This window comes from Triturus cristatus, chromosome 4_1, assembly GCF_964204655.1.
Source record: "Triturus cristatus chromosome 4_1, aTriCri1.1, whole genome shotgun sequence".
In the NCBI taxonomy this organism is placed as follows: Eukaryota; Metazoa; Chordata; class Amphibia; order Caudata; family Salamandridae; genus Triturus; species Triturus cristatus.
The window spans coordinates 107,385,475-107,398,603 of record NC_140585.1 but is presented as its reverse complement, the minus strand read 5'-3'; the positions used below and the strand labels follow the sequence as shown (position 1 = coordinate 107,398,603).

Sequence of the window (13,129 nt, the reverse complement as noted above, 5' to 3'; positions counted from 1 at the left end):
GTTCCTTTCCTTTCTGTAAAATTGAAATTTGGAGCACCCCTGCTTATCCCCAAGCCAAGACAGAACATGAACTTTGGTCTGAAATCCTCCTTTGGGGTGATAAGACGTACCTTACAGTGTGCTCTAAGAACTGGTGACTTTGAGAGGGAGCTGCAGGTAATGTTCATGATTTTCATCGATCTGCTCCTGATCCCCACCCCCACAACCTTTCTTGAGCGAGAGATAATTACAGCGCTGAAAGATACTTCAGCCACTCCTTCGATAGCTCAGTTGGTAGAGCGGAGGACTGTAGCATAAAGTCAGACATCCTTAGGTCGCTGGTTCAAATCCGGCTCGAAGGATTTTGTGCTTCGATTTCCATATATTTCACTTTTATTCAAACAATACCTTCCATTGATTATGATCGAGACTTTGCAGTCCCTGGGTTTCAGGGATTCCTTGCATCCATCAAACAGCTCGAGTGCAAAAGTGGGGATGTAGCTCAGTGGTAGAGCGCATGCTTCGCATGTATGAGGTCCCGGGTTCAATCCCCGGCATCTCCAGGAGCCTCTGTTCCTTATCTTGGCTTTTTTCCAGAAGGCTAGCCTGCCATCATGCAGAAAGAAGAAGTTTGTCATGCAGTTGGGGTGAGAGCCCCACTTAAATAGTCAGACATTTGCTTTGGAAAAATCTTTGAACTAGGCATAGTTTGCGCATTTCAAGAAAATCGGAGAATTTTGCATTCCAAAAGAAGGAAATAAATGCCCTCTCTGAGGATCGAACTCAGGACCTTCAGATTATGAGACTGACGCGCTGCCTACTGCGCTAAGAAGGCTGTATATAGGCATCTGTACATAAGACCATGAAGATCATCCAGGTACAAGGCTGAAGGATTTTCCTGACTGACATTGTATACTGCAGAGTCGAATGGGGTGATGTGGCCGTCGGTTCAATGCAGGGTTTCCAATCATACAGTCAAACCTTGCAGAAGTGGGGATGTAGCTCAGTGGTAGAGCGCATGCTTTGCATGTATGAGGCCCCGGGTTCAATCCCCGGCATCTCCAGACTTTTGCCATGCTTACCTTGGATTTTGGGCCGAAAGCTAGGCTGGCATCATGATGAAGGAAGAGATATGTCCTCCAACCGGGATGAGGACCCCGCTTAATCTGTCAGACGTTTGCCTTGAAAAATCCCATGAAATGGGGCTATCTCATTTTTGATGATTATAGATCAAAAGAATCCTACTTGTTGAAGACATCAAAGTGATGATTCATCTTGACAACCATAATGCTTTGATGATAGAAATCTGTCGCATCTCTCTTGATCATTGGTAAGGGTTCTTCTTCTAAACCAGAGACTCTTTACAGTAGCTTTTAGAAAAACGGAATATTTTGTTTATCTCAATCACCTTCAATCTACAGATTTTTCCGTTCTCTTTCCTTTTGAAAATGCATCCAAAATGCACGTTCTTGATGCTGGGTGCGTAGTAATGACTCCCATAACTTTCTGTCATTTCTTTCATGGTTCCGCGCAGCCATCCATTTGCCACCAATGCTGCCCAAGGTCTTTGTATCAAAGTTCCTTTCCTTTCTGTAAAATTGAAATTTGGAGCACCCCTGCTTATCCCCAAGCCAAGACAGAACATGAACTTTGGTCTGAAATCCTCCTTTGGGGTGATAAGACGTACCTTACAGTGTGCTCTAAGAACTGGTGACTTTGAGAGGGAGCTGCAGGTAATGTTCATGATTTTCATCGATCTGCTCCTGATCCCCACCCCCACAACCTTTCTTGAGCGAGAGATAATTACAGCGCTGAAAGATACTTCAGCCACTCCTTCGATAGCTCAGTTGGTAGAGCGGAGGACTGTAGCATAAAGTCAGACATCCTTAGGTCGCTGGTTCAAATCCGGCTCGAAGGATTTTGTGCTTCGATTTCCATATATTTCACTTTTATTCAAACAATACCTTCCATTGATTATGATCGAGACTTTGCAGTCCCTGGGTTTCAGGGATTCCTTGCATCCATCAAACAACTCGAGTGCAAAAGTGGGGATGTAGCTCAGTGGTAGAGCGCATGCTTCGCATGTATGAGGTCCCGGGTTCAATCCCCGGCATCTCCAGGAGCCTCTGTTCCTTATCTTGGCTTTTTTCCAGAAGGCTAGCCTGCCATCATGCAGAAAGAAGAAGTTTGTCATGCAGTTGGGGTGAGAGCCCCACTTAAATAGTCAGACATTTGCTTTGGAAAAATCTTTGAACTAGGCATAGTTTGCGCATTTCAAGAAAATCGGAGAATTTTGCATTCCAAAAGAAGGAAATAAATGCCCTCTCTGAGGATCGAACTCAGGACCTTCAGATTATGAGACTGACGCGCTGCCTACTGCGCTAAGAAGGCTGTATATAGGCATCTGTACATAAGACCATGAAGATCATCCAGGTACAAGGCTGAAGGATTTTCCTGACTGACATTGTATACTGCAGAGTCGAATGGGGTGATGTGGCCGTCGGTTCAATGCAGGGTTTCCAATCATACAGTCAAACCTTGCAGAAGTGGGGATGTAGCTCAGTGGTAGAGCGCATGCTTTGCATGTATGAGGCCCCGGGTTCAATCCCCGGCATCTCCAGACTTTTGCCATGCTTACCTTGGATTTTGGGCCGAAAGCTAGGCTGGCATCATGATGAAGGAAGAGATATGTCCTCCAACCGGGATGAGGACCCCGCTTAATCTGTCAGACGTTTGCCTTGAAAAATCCCATGAAATGGGGCTATCTCATTTTTGATGATTATAGATCAAAAGAATCCTACTTGTTGAAGACATCAAAGTGATGATTCATCTTGACAACCATAATGCTTTGATGATAGAAATCTGTCGCATCTCTCTTGATCATTGGTAAGGGTTCTTCTTCTAAACCAGAGACTCTTTACAGTAGCTTTTAGAAAAACGGAATATTTTGTTTATCTCAATCACCTTCAATCTACAGATTTTTCCGTTCTCTTTCCTTTTGAAAATGCATCCAAAATGCACGTTCTTGATGCTGGGTGCGTAGTAATGACTCCCATAACTTTCTGTCATTTCTTTCATGGTTCCGCGCAGCCATCCATTTGCCACCAATGCTGCCCAAGGTCTTTGTATCAAAGTTCCTTTCCTTTCTGTAAAATTGAAATTTGGAGCACCCCTGCTTATCCCCAAGCCAAGACAGAACATGAACTTTGGTCTGAAATCCTCCTTTGGGGTGATAAGATGTACCTTACAGTGTGCTCTAAGAACTGGTGACTTTGAGAGGGAGCTGCAGGTAATGTTCATGATTTTCATCGATCTGCTCCTGATCCCCACCCCCACAACCTTTCTTGAGCGAGAGATAATTACAGCGCTGAAAGATTCTTCAGCCACTCCTTCGATAGCTCAGTTGGTAGAGCGGAGGACTGTAGCATAAAGTCAGACATCCTTAGGTCGCTGGTTCAAATCCGGCTCGAAGGATTTTTTGCTTCGATTTCCATATATTTCACTTTTATTCAAACAATACCTTCCATTGATTATGATCGAGACTTTGCAGTCCCTGGGTTTCAGGGATTCCTTGCATCCATCAAACAGCTCGAGGGCAAAAGTGGGGATGTAGCTCAGTGGTAGAGCGCATGCTTCGCATGTATGAGGTCCCGGGTTCAATCCCCGGCATCTCCAGGAGCCACTGTTCCTTATCTTGGCTTTTTTCCAGAAGGCAAGCCTGCCATCATGCAGAAAGAAGAAGTTTGTCATGCAGTTGGGGTGAGAGCCCCACTTAAATAGTCAGACATTTGCTTTGGAAAAATCTTTGAACTAGGCATAGTTTGCGCATTTCAAGAAAATCGGAGAATTTTGCATTCCAAAAGAAGGAAATAAATGCCCTCTCTGAGGATCGAACTCAGGACCTTCAGATTATGAGACTGACGCGCTGCCTACTGCGCTAAGAAGACTGTATATAGGCATCTGTACATAAGACCATGAAGATCATCCAGGTACAAGGCTGAAGGATTTTCCTGACTGACATTGTATACTGCAGAGTCGAATGGGGTGATGTGGCCGTCGGTTCAATGCAGGGTTTCCAATCATACAGTCAAACCTTGCAGAAGTGGGGATGTAGCTCAGTGGTAGAGCGCATGCTTTGCATGTATGAGGCCCCGGGTTCAATCCCCGGCATCTCCAGACTTTTGCCATGCTTACCTTGGATTTTGGGCCGAAAGCTAGGCTGGCATCATGATGAAGGAAGAGATATGTCCTCCAACCGGGATGAGGACCCCGCTTAATCTGTCAGACGTTTGCCTTGAAAAATCCCATGAAATGGGGCTATCTCATTTTTGATGATTATAGATCAAAAGAATCCTACTTGTTGAAGACATCAAAGTGATGATTCATCTTGACAACCATAATGCTTTGATGATAGAAATCTGTCGCATCTCTCTTGATCATTGGTAAGGGTTCTTCTTCTAAACCAGAGACTCTTTACAGTAGCTTTTAGAAAAACGGAATATTTTGTTTATCTCAATCACCTTCAATCTACAGATTTTTCCGTTCTCTTTCCTTTTGAAAATGCATCCAAAATGCACGTTCTTGATGCTGGGTGCGTAGTAATGACTCCCATAACTTTCTGTCATTTCTTTCATGGTTCCGCGCAGCCATCCATTTGCCACCAATGCTGCCCAAGGTCTTTGTATCAAAGTTCCTTTCCTTTCTGTAAAATTGAAATTTGGAGCACCCCTGCTTATCCCCAAGCCAAGACAGAACATGAACTTTGGTCTGAAATCCTCCTTTGGGGTGATAAGACGTACCTTACAGTGTGCTCTAAGAACTGGTGACTTTGAGAGGGAGCTGCAGGTAATGTTCATGATTTTCATCGATCTGCTCCTGATCCCCACCCCCACAACCTTTCTTGAGCGAGAGATAATTACAGCGCTGAAAGATACTTCAGCCACTCCTTCGATAGCTCAGTTGGTAGAGCGGAGGACTGTAGCATAAAGTCAGACATCCTTAGGTCGCTGGTTCAAATCCGGCTCGAAGGATTTTGTGCTTCGATTTCCATATATTTCACTTTTATTCAAACAATACCTTCCATTGATTATGATCGAGACTTTGCAGTCCCTGGGTTTCAGGGATTCCTTGCATCCATCAAACAGCTCGAGTGCAAAAGTGGGGATGTAGCTCAGTGGTAGAGCGCATGCTTCGCATGTATGAGGTCCCGGGTTCAATCCCCGGCATCTCCAGGAGCCTCTGTTCCTTATCTTGGCTTTTTTCCAGAAGGCTAGCCTGCCATCATGCAGAAAGAAGAAGTTTGTCATGCAGTTGGGGTGAGAGCCCCACTTAAATAGTCAGACATTTGCTTTGGAAAAATCTTTGAACTAGGCATAGTTTGCGCATTTCAAGAAAATCGGAGAATTTTGCATTCCAAAAGAAGGAAATAAATGCCCTCTCTGAGGATCGAACTCAGGACCTTCAGATTATGAGACTGACGCGCTGCCTACTGCGCTAAGAAGGCTGTATATAGGCATCTGTACATAAGACCATGAAGATCATCCAGGTACAAGGCTGAAGGATTTTCCTGACTGACATTGTATACTGCAGAGTCGAATGGGGTGATGTGGCCGTCGGTTCAATGCAGGGTTTCCAATCATACAGTCAAACCTTGCAGAAGTGGGGATGTAGCTCAGTGGTAGAGCGCATGCTTTGCATGTATGAGGCCCCGGGTTCAATCCCCGGCATCTCCAGACTTTTGCCATGCTTACCTTGGATTTTGGGCCGAAAGCTAGGCTGGCATCATGATGAAGGAAGAGATATGTCCTCCAACCGGGATGAGGACCCCGCTTAATCTGTCAGACGTTTGCCTTGAAAAATCCCATGAAATGGGGCTATCTCATTTTTGATGATTATAGATCAAAAGAATCCTACTTGTTGAAGACATCAAAGTGATGATTCATCTTGACAACCATAATGCTTTGATGATAGAAATCTGTCGCATCTCTCTTGATCATTGGTAAGGGTTCTTCTTCTAAACCAGAGACTCTTTACAGTAGCTTTTAGAAAAACGGAATATTTTGTTTATCTCAATCACCTTCAATCTACAGATTTTTCCGTTCTCTTTCCTTTTGAAAATGCATCCAAAATGCACTTTCTTGATGCTGGGTGCGTAGTAATGACTCCCATAACTTTCTGTCATTTCTTTCATGGTTCCGCGCAGCCATCCATTTGCCACCAATGCTGCCCAAGGTCTTTGTATCAAAGTTCCTTTCCTTTCTGTAAAATTGAAATTTGGAGCACCCCTGCTTATCCCCAAGCCAAGACAGAACATGAACTTTGGTCTGAAATCCTCCTTTGGGGTGATAAGACGTACCTTACAGTGTGCTCTAAGAACTGGTGACTTTGAGAGGGAGCTGCAGGTAATGTTCATGATTTTCATCGATCTGCTCCTGATCCCCACCCCCACAACCTTTCTTGAGCGAGAGATAATTACAGCGCTGAAAGATACTTCAGCCACTCCTTCGATAGCTCAGTTGGTAGAGCGGAGGACTGTAGCATAAAGTCAGACATCCTTAGGTCGCTGGTTCAAATCCGGCTCGAAGGATTTTTTGCTTCGATTTCCATATCTTTCACTTTTATTCAAACAATACCTTCCATTGATTATGATCGAGACTTTGCAGTCCCTGGGTTTCAGGGATTCCTTGCATCCATCAAACAGCTCGAGTGCAAAAGTGGGGATGTAGCTCAGTGGTAGAGCGCATGCCTTGCATGTATGAGGTCCCGGGTTCAATCCCCGGCATCTCCAGGAGCCTCTGTTCCTTATCTTGGCTTTTTTCCAGAAGGCTAGCCTGCCATCATGCAGAAAGAAGAAGTTTGTCATGCAGTTGGGGTGAGAGCCCCACTTAAATAGTCAGACATTTGCTTTGGAAAAATCTTTGAACTAGGCATAGTTTGTGCATTTCAAGAAAATCGGAGAATTTTGCATTCCAAAAGAAGGAAATAAATGCCCTCTCTGAGGATCGAACTCAGGACCTTCAGATTATGAGACTGACGCGCTGCCTACTGCGCTAAGAAGGCTGTATATAGGCATCTGTACATAAGACCATGAAGATCATCCATTTCATGGCCGAAGGATTTTCCTGACTGACATTGTATACTGCAGAGTCGAATGGGGTGATGTGGCCGTCGGTTCAATGCAGGGTTTCCAATCATACAGTCAAACCTTGCAGAAGTGGGGATGTAGCTCAGTGGTAGAGCGCATGCTTTGCATGTATGAGGCCCCGGGTTCAATCCCCGGCATCTCCAGACTTTTGCCATGCTTACCTTGGATTTTGGGCCGAAAGCTAGGCTGGCATCATGATGAAGGAAGAGATATGTCCTCCAACCGGGATGAGGACCCCGCTTAATCTGTCAGACGTTTGCCTTGAAAAATCCCATGAAATGGGGCTATCTCATTTTTGATGATTATAGATCAAAAGAATCCTACTTGTTGAAGACATCAAAGTGATGATTCATCTTGACAACCATAATGCTTTGATGATAGAAATCTGTCGCATCTCTCTTGATCATTGGTAAGGGTTCTTCTTCTAAACCAGAGACTCTTTACAGTAGCTTTTAGAAAAACGGAATATTTTGTTTATCTCAATCACCTTCAATCTACAGATTTTTCCGTTCTCTTTCCTTTTGAAAATGCATCCAAAATGCACGTTCTTGATGCTGGGTGCGTAGTAATGACTCCCATAACTTTCTGTCATTTCTTTCATGGTTCCGCGCAGCCATCCATTTGCCACCAATGCTGCCCAAGGTCTTTGTATCAAAGTTCCTTTCCTTTCTGTAAAATTGAAATTTGGAGCACCCCTGCTTATCCCCAAGCCAAGACAGAACATGAACTTTGGTCTGAAATCCTCCTTTGGGGTGATAAGACGTACCTTACAGTGTGCTCTAAGAACTGGTGACTTTGAGAGGGAGCTGCAGGTAATGTTCATGATTTTCATCGATCTGCTCCTGATCCCCACCCCCACAACCTTTCTTGAGCGAGAGATAATTACAGCGCTGAAAGATACTTCAGCCACTCCTTCGATAGCTCAGTTGGTAGAGCGGAGGACTGTAGCATAAAGTCAGACATCCTTAGGTCGCTGGTTCAAATCCGGCTCGAAGGATTTTGTGCTTCGATTTCCATATATTTCACTTTTATTCAAACAATACCTTCCATTGATTATGATCGAGACTTTGCAGTCCCTGGGTTTCAGGGATTCCTTGCATCCATCAAACAGCTCGAGTGCAAAAGTGGGGATGTAGCTCAGTGGTAGAGCGCATGCTTCGCATGTATGAGGTCCCGGGTTCAATCCCCGGCATCTCCAGGAGCCTCTGTTCCTTATCTTGGCTTTTTTCCAGAAGGCTAGCCTGCCATCATGCAGAAAGAAGAAGTTTGTCATGCAGTTGGGGTGAGAGCCCCACTTAAATAGTCAGACATTTGCTTTGGAAAAATCTTTGAACTAGGCATAGTTTGCGCATTTCAAGAAAATCGGAGAATTTTGCATTCCAAAAGAAGGAAATAAATGCCCTCTCTGAGGATCGAACTCAGGACCTTCAGATTATGAGACTGACGCGCTGCCTACTGCGCTAAGAAGGCTGTATATAGGCATCTGTACATAAGACCATGAAGATCATCCAGGTACAAGGCTGAAGGATTTTCCTGACTGACATTGTATACTGCAGAGTCGAATGGGGTGATGTGGCCGTCGGTTCAATGCAGGGTTTCCAATCATACAGTCAAACCTTGCAGAAGTGGGGATGTAGCTCAGTGGTAGAGCGCATGCTTTGCATGTATGAGGCCCCGGGTTCAATCCCCGGCATCTCCAGACTTTTGCCATGCTTACCTTGGATTTTGGGCCGAAAGCTAGGCTGGCATCATGATGAAGGAAGAGATATGTCCTCCAACCGGGATGAGGACCCCGCTTAATCTGTCAGACGTTTGCCTTGAAAAATCCCATGAAATGGGGCTATCTCATTTTTGATGATTATAGATCAAAAGAATCCTACTTGTTGAAGACATCAAAGTGATGATTCATCTTGACAACCATAATGCTTTGATGATAGAAATCTGTCGCATCTCTCTTGATCATTGGTAAGGGTTCTTCTTCTAAACCAGAGACTCTTTACAGTAGCTTTTAGAAAAACGGAATATTTTGTTTATCTCAATCACCTTCAATCTACAGATTTTTCCGTTCTCTTTCCTTTTGAAAATGCATCCAAAATGCACGTTCTTGATGCTGGGTGCGTAGTAATGACTCCCATAACTTTCTGTCATTTCTTTCATGGTTCCGCGCAGCCATCCATTTGCCACCAATGCTGCCCAAGGTCTTTGTATCAAAGTTCCTTTCCTTTCTGTAAAATTGAAATTTGGAGCACCCCTGCTTATCCCCAAGCCAAGACAGAACATGAACTTTGGTCTGAAATCCTCCTTTGGGGTGATAAGACGTACCTTACAGTGTGCTCTAAGAACTGGTGACTTTGAGAGGGAGCTGCAGGTAATGTTCATGATTTTCATCGATCTGCTCCTGATCCCCACCCCCACAACCTTTCTTGAGCGAGAGATAATTACAGCGCTGAAAGATACTTCAGCCACTCCTTCGATAGCTCAGTTGGTAGAGCGGAGGACTGTAGCATAAAGTCAGACATCCTTAGGTCGCTGGTTCAAATCCGGCTCGAAGGATTTTGTGCTTCGATTTCCATATATTTCACTTTTATTCAAACAATACCTTCCATTGATTATGATCGAGACTTTGCAGTCCCTGGGTTTCAGGGATTCCTTGCATCCATCAAACAACTCGAGTGCAAAAGTGGGGATGTAGCTCAGTGGTAGAGCGCATGCTTCGCATGTATGAGGTCCCGGGTTCAATCCCCGGCATCTCCAGGAGCCTCTGTTCCTTATCTTGGCTTTTTTCCAGAAGGCTAGCCTGCCATCATGCAGAAAGAAGAAGTTTGTCATGCAGTTGGGGTGAGAGCCCCACTTAAATAGTCAGACATTTGCTTTGGAAAAATCTTTGAACTAGGCATAGTTTGCGCATTTCAAGAAAATCGGAGAATTTTGCATTCCAAAAGAAGGAAATAAATGCCCTCTCTGAGGATCGAACTCAGGACCTTCAGATTATGAGACTGACGCGCTGCCTACTGCGCTAAGAAGGCTGTATATAGGCATCTGTACATAAGACCATGAAGATCATCCAGGTACAAGGCTGAAGGATTTTCCTGACTGACATTGTATACTGCAGAGTCGAATGGGGTGATGTGGCCGTCGGTTCAATGCAGGGTTTCCAATCATACAGTCAAACCTTGCAGAAGTGGGGATGTAGCTCAGTGGTAGAGCGCATGCTTTGCATGTATGAGGCCCCGGGTTCAATCCCCGGCATCTCCAGACTTTTGCCATGCTTACCTTGGATTTTGGGCCGAAAGCTAGGCTGGCATCATGATGAAGGAAGAGATATGTCCTCCAACCGGGATGAGGACCCCGCTTAATCTGTCAGACGTTTGCCTTGAAAAATCCCATGAAATGGGGCTATCTCATTTTTGATGATTATAGATCAAAAGAATCCTACTTGTTGAAGACATCAAAGTGATGATTCATCTTGACAACCATAATGCTTTGATGATAGAAATCTGTCGCATCTCTCTTGATCATTGGTAAGGGTTCTTCTTCTAAACCAGAGACTCTTTACAGTAGCTTTTAGAAAAACGGAATATTTTGTTTATCTCAATCACCTTCAATCTACAGATTTTTCCGTTCTCTTTCCTTTTGAAAATGCATCCAAAATGCACGTTCTTGATGCTGGGTGCGTAGTAATGACTCCCATAACTTTCTGTCATTTCTTTCATGGTTCCGCGCAGCCATCCATTTGCCACCAATGCTGCCCAAGGTCTTTGTATCAAAGTTCCTTTCCTTTCTGTAAAATTGAAATTTGGAGCACCCCTGCTTATCCCCAAGCCAAGACAGAACATGAACTTTGGTCTGAAATCCTCCTTTGGGGTGATAAGACGTACCTTACAGTGTGCTCTAAGAACTGGTGACTTTGAGAGGGAGCTGCAGGTAATGTTCATGATTTTCATCGATCTGCTCCTGATCCCCACCCCCACAACCTTTCTTGAGCGAGAGATAATTACAGCGCTGAAAGATACTTCAGCCACTCCTTCGATAGCTCAGTTGGTAGAGCGGAGGACTGTAGCATAAAGTCAGACATCCTTAGGTCGCTGGTTCAAATCCGGCTCGAAGGATTTTTTGCTTCGATTTCCATATCTTTCACTTTTATTCAAACAATACCTTCCATTGATTATGATCGAGACTTTGCAGTCCCTGGGTTTCAGGGATTCCTTGCATCCATCAAACAGCTCGAGTGCAAAAGTGGGGATGTAGCTCAGTGGTAGAGCGCATGCTTTGCATGTATGAGGTCCCGGGTTCAATCCCCGGCATCTCCAGGAGCCTCTGTTCCTTATCTTGGCTTTTTTCCAGAAGGCTAGCCTGCCATCATGCAGAAAGAAGAAGTTTGTCATGCAGTTGGGGTGAGAGCCCCACTTAAATAGTCAGACATTTGCTTTGGAAAAATCTTTGAACTAGGCATAGTTTGCGCATTTCAAGAAAATCGGAGAATTTTGCATTCCAAAAGAAGGAAATAAATGCCCTCTCTGAGGATCGAACTCAGGACCTTCAGATTATGAGACTGACGCGCTGCCTACTGCGCTAAGAAGGCTGTATATAGGCATCTGTACATAAGACCATGAAGATCATCCAGGTACAAGGCTGAAGGATTTTCCTGACTGACATTGTATACTGCAGAGTCGAATGGGGTGATGTGGCCGTCGGTTCAATGCAGGGTTTCCAATCATACAGTCAAACCTTGCAGAAGTGGGGATGTAGCTCAGTGGTAGAGCGCATGCTTTGCATGTATGAGGCCCCGGGTTCAATCCCCGGCATCTCCAGACTTTTGCCATGCTTACCTTGGATTTTGGGCCGAAAGCTAGGCTGGCATCATGATGAAGGAAGAGATATGTCCTCCAACCGGGATGAGGACCCCGCTTAATCTGTCAGACGTTTGCCTTGAAAAATCCCATGAAATGGGGCTATCTCATTTTTGATGATTATAGATCAAAAGAATCCTACTTGTTGAAGACATCAAAGTGATGATTCATCTTGACAACCATAATGCTTTGATGATAGAAATCTGTCGCATCTCTCTTGATCATTGGTAAGGGTTCTTCTTCTAAACCAGAGACTCTTTACAGTAGCTTTTAGAAAAACGGAATATTTTGTTTATCTCAATCACCTTCAATCTACAGATTTTTCCGTTCTCTTTCCTTTTGAAAATGCATCCAAAATGCACGTTCTTGATGCTGGGTGCGTAGTAATGACTCCCATAACTTTCTGTCATTTCTTTCATGGTTCCGCGCAGCCATCCATTTGCCACCAATGCTGCCCAAGGTCTTTGTATCAAAGTTCCTTTCCTTTCTGTAAAATTGAAATTTGGAGCACCCCTGCTTATCCCCAAGCCAAGACAGAACATGAACTTTGGTCTGAAATCCTCCTTTGGGGTGATAAGACGTACCTTACAGTGTGCTCTAAGAACTGGTGACTTTGAGAGGGAGCTGCAGGTAATGTTCATGATTTTCATCGATCTGCTCCTGATCCCCACCCCCACAACCTTTCTTGAGCGAGAGATAATTACAGCGCTGAAAGATACTTCAGCCACTCCTTCGATAGCTCAGTTGGTAGAGCGGAGGACTGTAGCATAAAGTCAGACATCCTTAGGTCGCTGGTTCAAATCCGGCTCGAAGGATTTTGTGCTTCGATTTCCATATATTTCACTTTTATTCAAACAATACCTTCCATTGATTATGATCGAGACTTTGCAGTCCCTGGGTTTCAGGGATTCCTTGCATCCATCAAACAGCTCGAGTGCAAAAGTGGGGATGTAGCTCAGTGGTAGAGCGCATGCTTCGCATGTATGAGGTCCCGGGTTCAATCCCCGGCATCTCCAGGAGCCTCTGTTCCTTATCTTGGCTTTTTTCCAGAAGGCTAGCCTGCCATCATGCAGAAAGAAGAAGTTTGTCATGCAGTTGGGGTGAGAGCCCCACTTAAATAGTCAGACATTTGCTTTGGAAAAATCTTTGAACTAGG

The 13,129-nt window shown here is 44.6% G+C and overlaps 33 non-coding genes across 33 annotated transcripts; 26 read left to right on the top strand and 7 right to left on the bottom strand.

Moving 5' to 3' along the window:
* Window positions 1-255: 255 nt before the first annotated feature.
* On the top strand, window positions 256-341 carry TRNAY-GUA (transfer RNA tyrosine (anticodon GUA)). Its single transcript is given in 2 exon segments — window positions 256-292; window positions 306-341. It is a non-coding gene; the product is annotated as a tRNA-Tyr (tRNA).
* A 129-nt stretch (window positions 342-470) lies between these two features.
* TRNAA-CGC (transfer RNA alanine (anticodon CGC)) lies at window positions 471-542 on the top strand. The gene has a single exon. It is a non-coding gene; the product is annotated as a tRNA-Ala (tRNA).
* A 199-nt stretch (window positions 543-741) lies between these two features.
* Window positions 742-814, bottom strand: TRNAM-CAU (transfer RNA methionine (anticodon CAU)). Its single transcript has one exon. It is a non-coding gene; the product is annotated as a tRNA-Met (tRNA).
* A 157-nt stretch (window positions 815-971) lies between these two features.
* TRNAA-UGC (transfer RNA alanine (anticodon UGC)) lies at window positions 972-1,043 on the top strand. Its single transcript has one exon. It is a non-coding gene; the product is annotated as a tRNA-Ala (tRNA).
* A 768-nt stretch (window positions 1,044-1,811) lies between these two features.
* On the top strand, window positions 1,812-1,897 carry TRNAY-GUA (transfer RNA tyrosine (anticodon GUA)). The gene is given in 2 exon segments: window positions 1,812-1,848; window positions 1,862-1,897. It is a non-coding gene; the product is annotated as a tRNA-Tyr (tRNA).
* Window positions 1,898-2,026: 129 nt separating this feature from the next.
* On the top strand, window positions 2,027-2,098 carry TRNAA-CGC (transfer RNA alanine (anticodon CGC)). Its single transcript has one exon. It is a non-coding gene; the product is annotated as a tRNA-Ala (tRNA).
* Window positions 2,099-2,297: 199 nt separating this feature from the next.
* Window positions 2,298-2,370, bottom strand: TRNAM-CAU (transfer RNA methionine (anticodon CAU)). Its single transcript has one exon. It is a non-coding gene; the product is annotated as a tRNA-Met (tRNA).
* Window positions 2,371-2,527: 157 nt separating this feature from the next.
* TRNAA-UGC (transfer RNA alanine (anticodon UGC)) lies at window positions 2,528-2,599 on the top strand. The gene has a single exon. It is a non-coding gene; the product is annotated as a tRNA-Ala (tRNA).
* A 768-nt stretch (window positions 2,600-3,367) lies between these two features.
* On the top strand, window positions 3,368-3,453 carry TRNAY-GUA (transfer RNA tyrosine (anticodon GUA)). Its single transcript is given in 2 exon segments — window positions 3,368-3,404; window positions 3,418-3,453. It is a non-coding gene; the product is annotated as a tRNA-Tyr (tRNA).
* A 129-nt stretch (window positions 3,454-3,582) lies between these two features.
* On the top strand, window positions 3,583-3,654 carry TRNAA-CGC (transfer RNA alanine (anticodon CGC)). Its single transcript has one exon. It is a non-coding gene; the product is annotated as a tRNA-Ala (tRNA).
* Window positions 3,655-4,083: 429 nt separating this feature from the next.
* On the top strand, window positions 4,084-4,155 carry TRNAA-UGC (transfer RNA alanine (anticodon UGC)). The gene has a single exon. It is a non-coding gene; the product is annotated as a tRNA-Ala (tRNA).
* A 768-nt stretch (window positions 4,156-4,923) lies between these two features.
* TRNAY-GUA (transfer RNA tyrosine (anticodon GUA)) lies at window positions 4,924-5,009 on the top strand. The gene is given in 2 exon segments: window positions 4,924-4,960; window positions 4,974-5,009. It is a non-coding gene; the product is annotated as a tRNA-Tyr (tRNA).
* Window positions 5,010-5,138: 129 nt separating this feature from the next.
* On the top strand, window positions 5,139-5,210 carry TRNAA-CGC (transfer RNA alanine (anticodon CGC)). Its single transcript has one exon. It is a non-coding gene; the product is annotated as a tRNA-Ala (tRNA).
* A 199-nt stretch (window positions 5,211-5,409) lies between these two features.
* TRNAM-CAU (transfer RNA methionine (anticodon CAU)) lies at window positions 5,410-5,482 on the bottom strand. The gene has a single exon. It is a non-coding gene; the product is annotated as a tRNA-Met (tRNA).
* A 157-nt stretch (window positions 5,483-5,639) lies between these two features.
* Window positions 5,640-5,711, top strand: TRNAA-UGC (transfer RNA alanine (anticodon UGC)). Its single transcript has one exon. It is a non-coding gene; the product is annotated as a tRNA-Ala (tRNA).
* Window positions 5,712-6,479: 768 nt separating this feature from the next.
* TRNAY-GUA (transfer RNA tyrosine (anticodon GUA)) lies at window positions 6,480-6,565 on the top strand. The gene is given in 2 exon segments: window positions 6,480-6,516; window positions 6,530-6,565. It is a non-coding gene; the product is annotated as a tRNA-Tyr (tRNA).
* A 129-nt stretch (window positions 6,566-6,694) lies between these two features.
* On the top strand, window positions 6,695-6,766 carry TRNAA-UGC (transfer RNA alanine (anticodon UGC)). Its single transcript has one exon. It is a non-coding gene; the product is annotated as a tRNA-Ala (tRNA).
* Window positions 6,767-6,965: 199 nt separating this feature from the next.
* On the bottom strand, window positions 6,966-7,038 carry TRNAM-CAU (transfer RNA methionine (anticodon CAU)). The gene has a single exon. It is a non-coding gene; the product is annotated as a tRNA-Met (tRNA).
* Window positions 7,039-7,194: 156 nt separating this feature from the next.
* On the top strand, window positions 7,195-7,266 carry TRNAA-UGC (transfer RNA alanine (anticodon UGC)). The gene has a single exon. It is a non-coding gene; the product is annotated as a tRNA-Ala (tRNA).
* Window positions 7,267-8,034: 768 nt separating this feature from the next.
* Window positions 8,035-8,120, top strand: TRNAY-GUA (transfer RNA tyrosine (anticodon GUA)). Its single transcript is given in 2 exon segments — window positions 8,035-8,071; window positions 8,085-8,120. It is a non-coding gene; the product is annotated as a tRNA-Tyr (tRNA).
* A 129-nt stretch (window positions 8,121-8,249) lies between these two features.
* TRNAA-CGC (transfer RNA alanine (anticodon CGC)) lies at window positions 8,250-8,321 on the top strand. The gene has a single exon. It is a non-coding gene; the product is annotated as a tRNA-Ala (tRNA).
* A 199-nt stretch (window positions 8,322-8,520) lies between these two features.
* Window positions 8,521-8,593, bottom strand: TRNAM-CAU (transfer RNA methionine (anticodon CAU)). Its single transcript has one exon. It is a non-coding gene; the product is annotated as a tRNA-Met (tRNA).
* Window positions 8,594-8,750: 157 nt separating this feature from the next.
* On the top strand, window positions 8,751-8,822 carry TRNAA-UGC (transfer RNA alanine (anticodon UGC)). The gene has a single exon. It is a non-coding gene; the product is annotated as a tRNA-Ala (tRNA).
* A 768-nt stretch (window positions 8,823-9,590) lies between these two features.
* Window positions 9,591-9,676, top strand: TRNAY-GUA (transfer RNA tyrosine (anticodon GUA)). Its single transcript is given in 2 exon segments — window positions 9,591-9,627; window positions 9,641-9,676. It is a non-coding gene; the product is annotated as a tRNA-Tyr (tRNA).
* Window positions 9,677-9,805: 129 nt separating this feature from the next.
* On the top strand, window positions 9,806-9,877 carry TRNAA-CGC (transfer RNA alanine (anticodon CGC)). The gene has a single exon. It is a non-coding gene; the product is annotated as a tRNA-Ala (tRNA).
* A 199-nt stretch (window positions 9,878-10,076) lies between these two features.
* TRNAM-CAU (transfer RNA methionine (anticodon CAU)) lies at window positions 10,077-10,149 on the bottom strand. Its single transcript has one exon. It is a non-coding gene; the product is annotated as a tRNA-Met (tRNA).
* A 157-nt stretch (window positions 10,150-10,306) lies between these two features.
* On the top strand, window positions 10,307-10,378 carry TRNAA-UGC (transfer RNA alanine (anticodon UGC)). The gene has a single exon. It is a non-coding gene; the product is annotated as a tRNA-Ala (tRNA).
* Window positions 10,379-11,146: 768 nt separating this feature from the next.
* TRNAY-GUA (transfer RNA tyrosine (anticodon GUA)) lies at window positions 11,147-11,232 on the top strand. The gene is given in 2 exon segments: window positions 11,147-11,183; window positions 11,197-11,232. It is a non-coding gene; the product is annotated as a tRNA-Tyr (tRNA).
* A 129-nt stretch (window positions 11,233-11,361) lies between these two features.
* TRNAA-UGC (transfer RNA alanine (anticodon UGC)) lies at window positions 11,362-11,433 on the top strand. Its single transcript has one exon. It is a non-coding gene; the product is annotated as a tRNA-Ala (tRNA).
* A 199-nt stretch (window positions 11,434-11,632) lies between these two features.
* TRNAM-CAU (transfer RNA methionine (anticodon CAU)) lies at window positions 11,633-11,705 on the bottom strand. Its single transcript has one exon. It is a non-coding gene; the product is annotated as a tRNA-Met (tRNA).
* Window positions 11,706-11,862: 157 nt separating this feature from the next.
* Window positions 11,863-11,934, top strand: TRNAA-UGC (transfer RNA alanine (anticodon UGC)). The gene has a single exon. It is a non-coding gene; the product is annotated as a tRNA-Ala (tRNA).
* Window positions 11,935-12,702: 768 nt separating this feature from the next.
* Window positions 12,703-12,788, top strand: TRNAY-GUA (transfer RNA tyrosine (anticodon GUA)). Its single transcript is given in 2 exon segments — window positions 12,703-12,739; window positions 12,753-12,788. It is a non-coding gene; the product is annotated as a tRNA-Tyr (tRNA).
* A 129-nt stretch (window positions 12,789-12,917) lies between these two features.
* TRNAA-CGC (transfer RNA alanine (anticodon CGC)) lies at window positions 12,918-12,989 on the top strand. Its single transcript has one exon. It is a non-coding gene; the product is annotated as a tRNA-Ala (tRNA).
* Window positions 12,990-13,129: the final 140 nt, after the last annotated feature.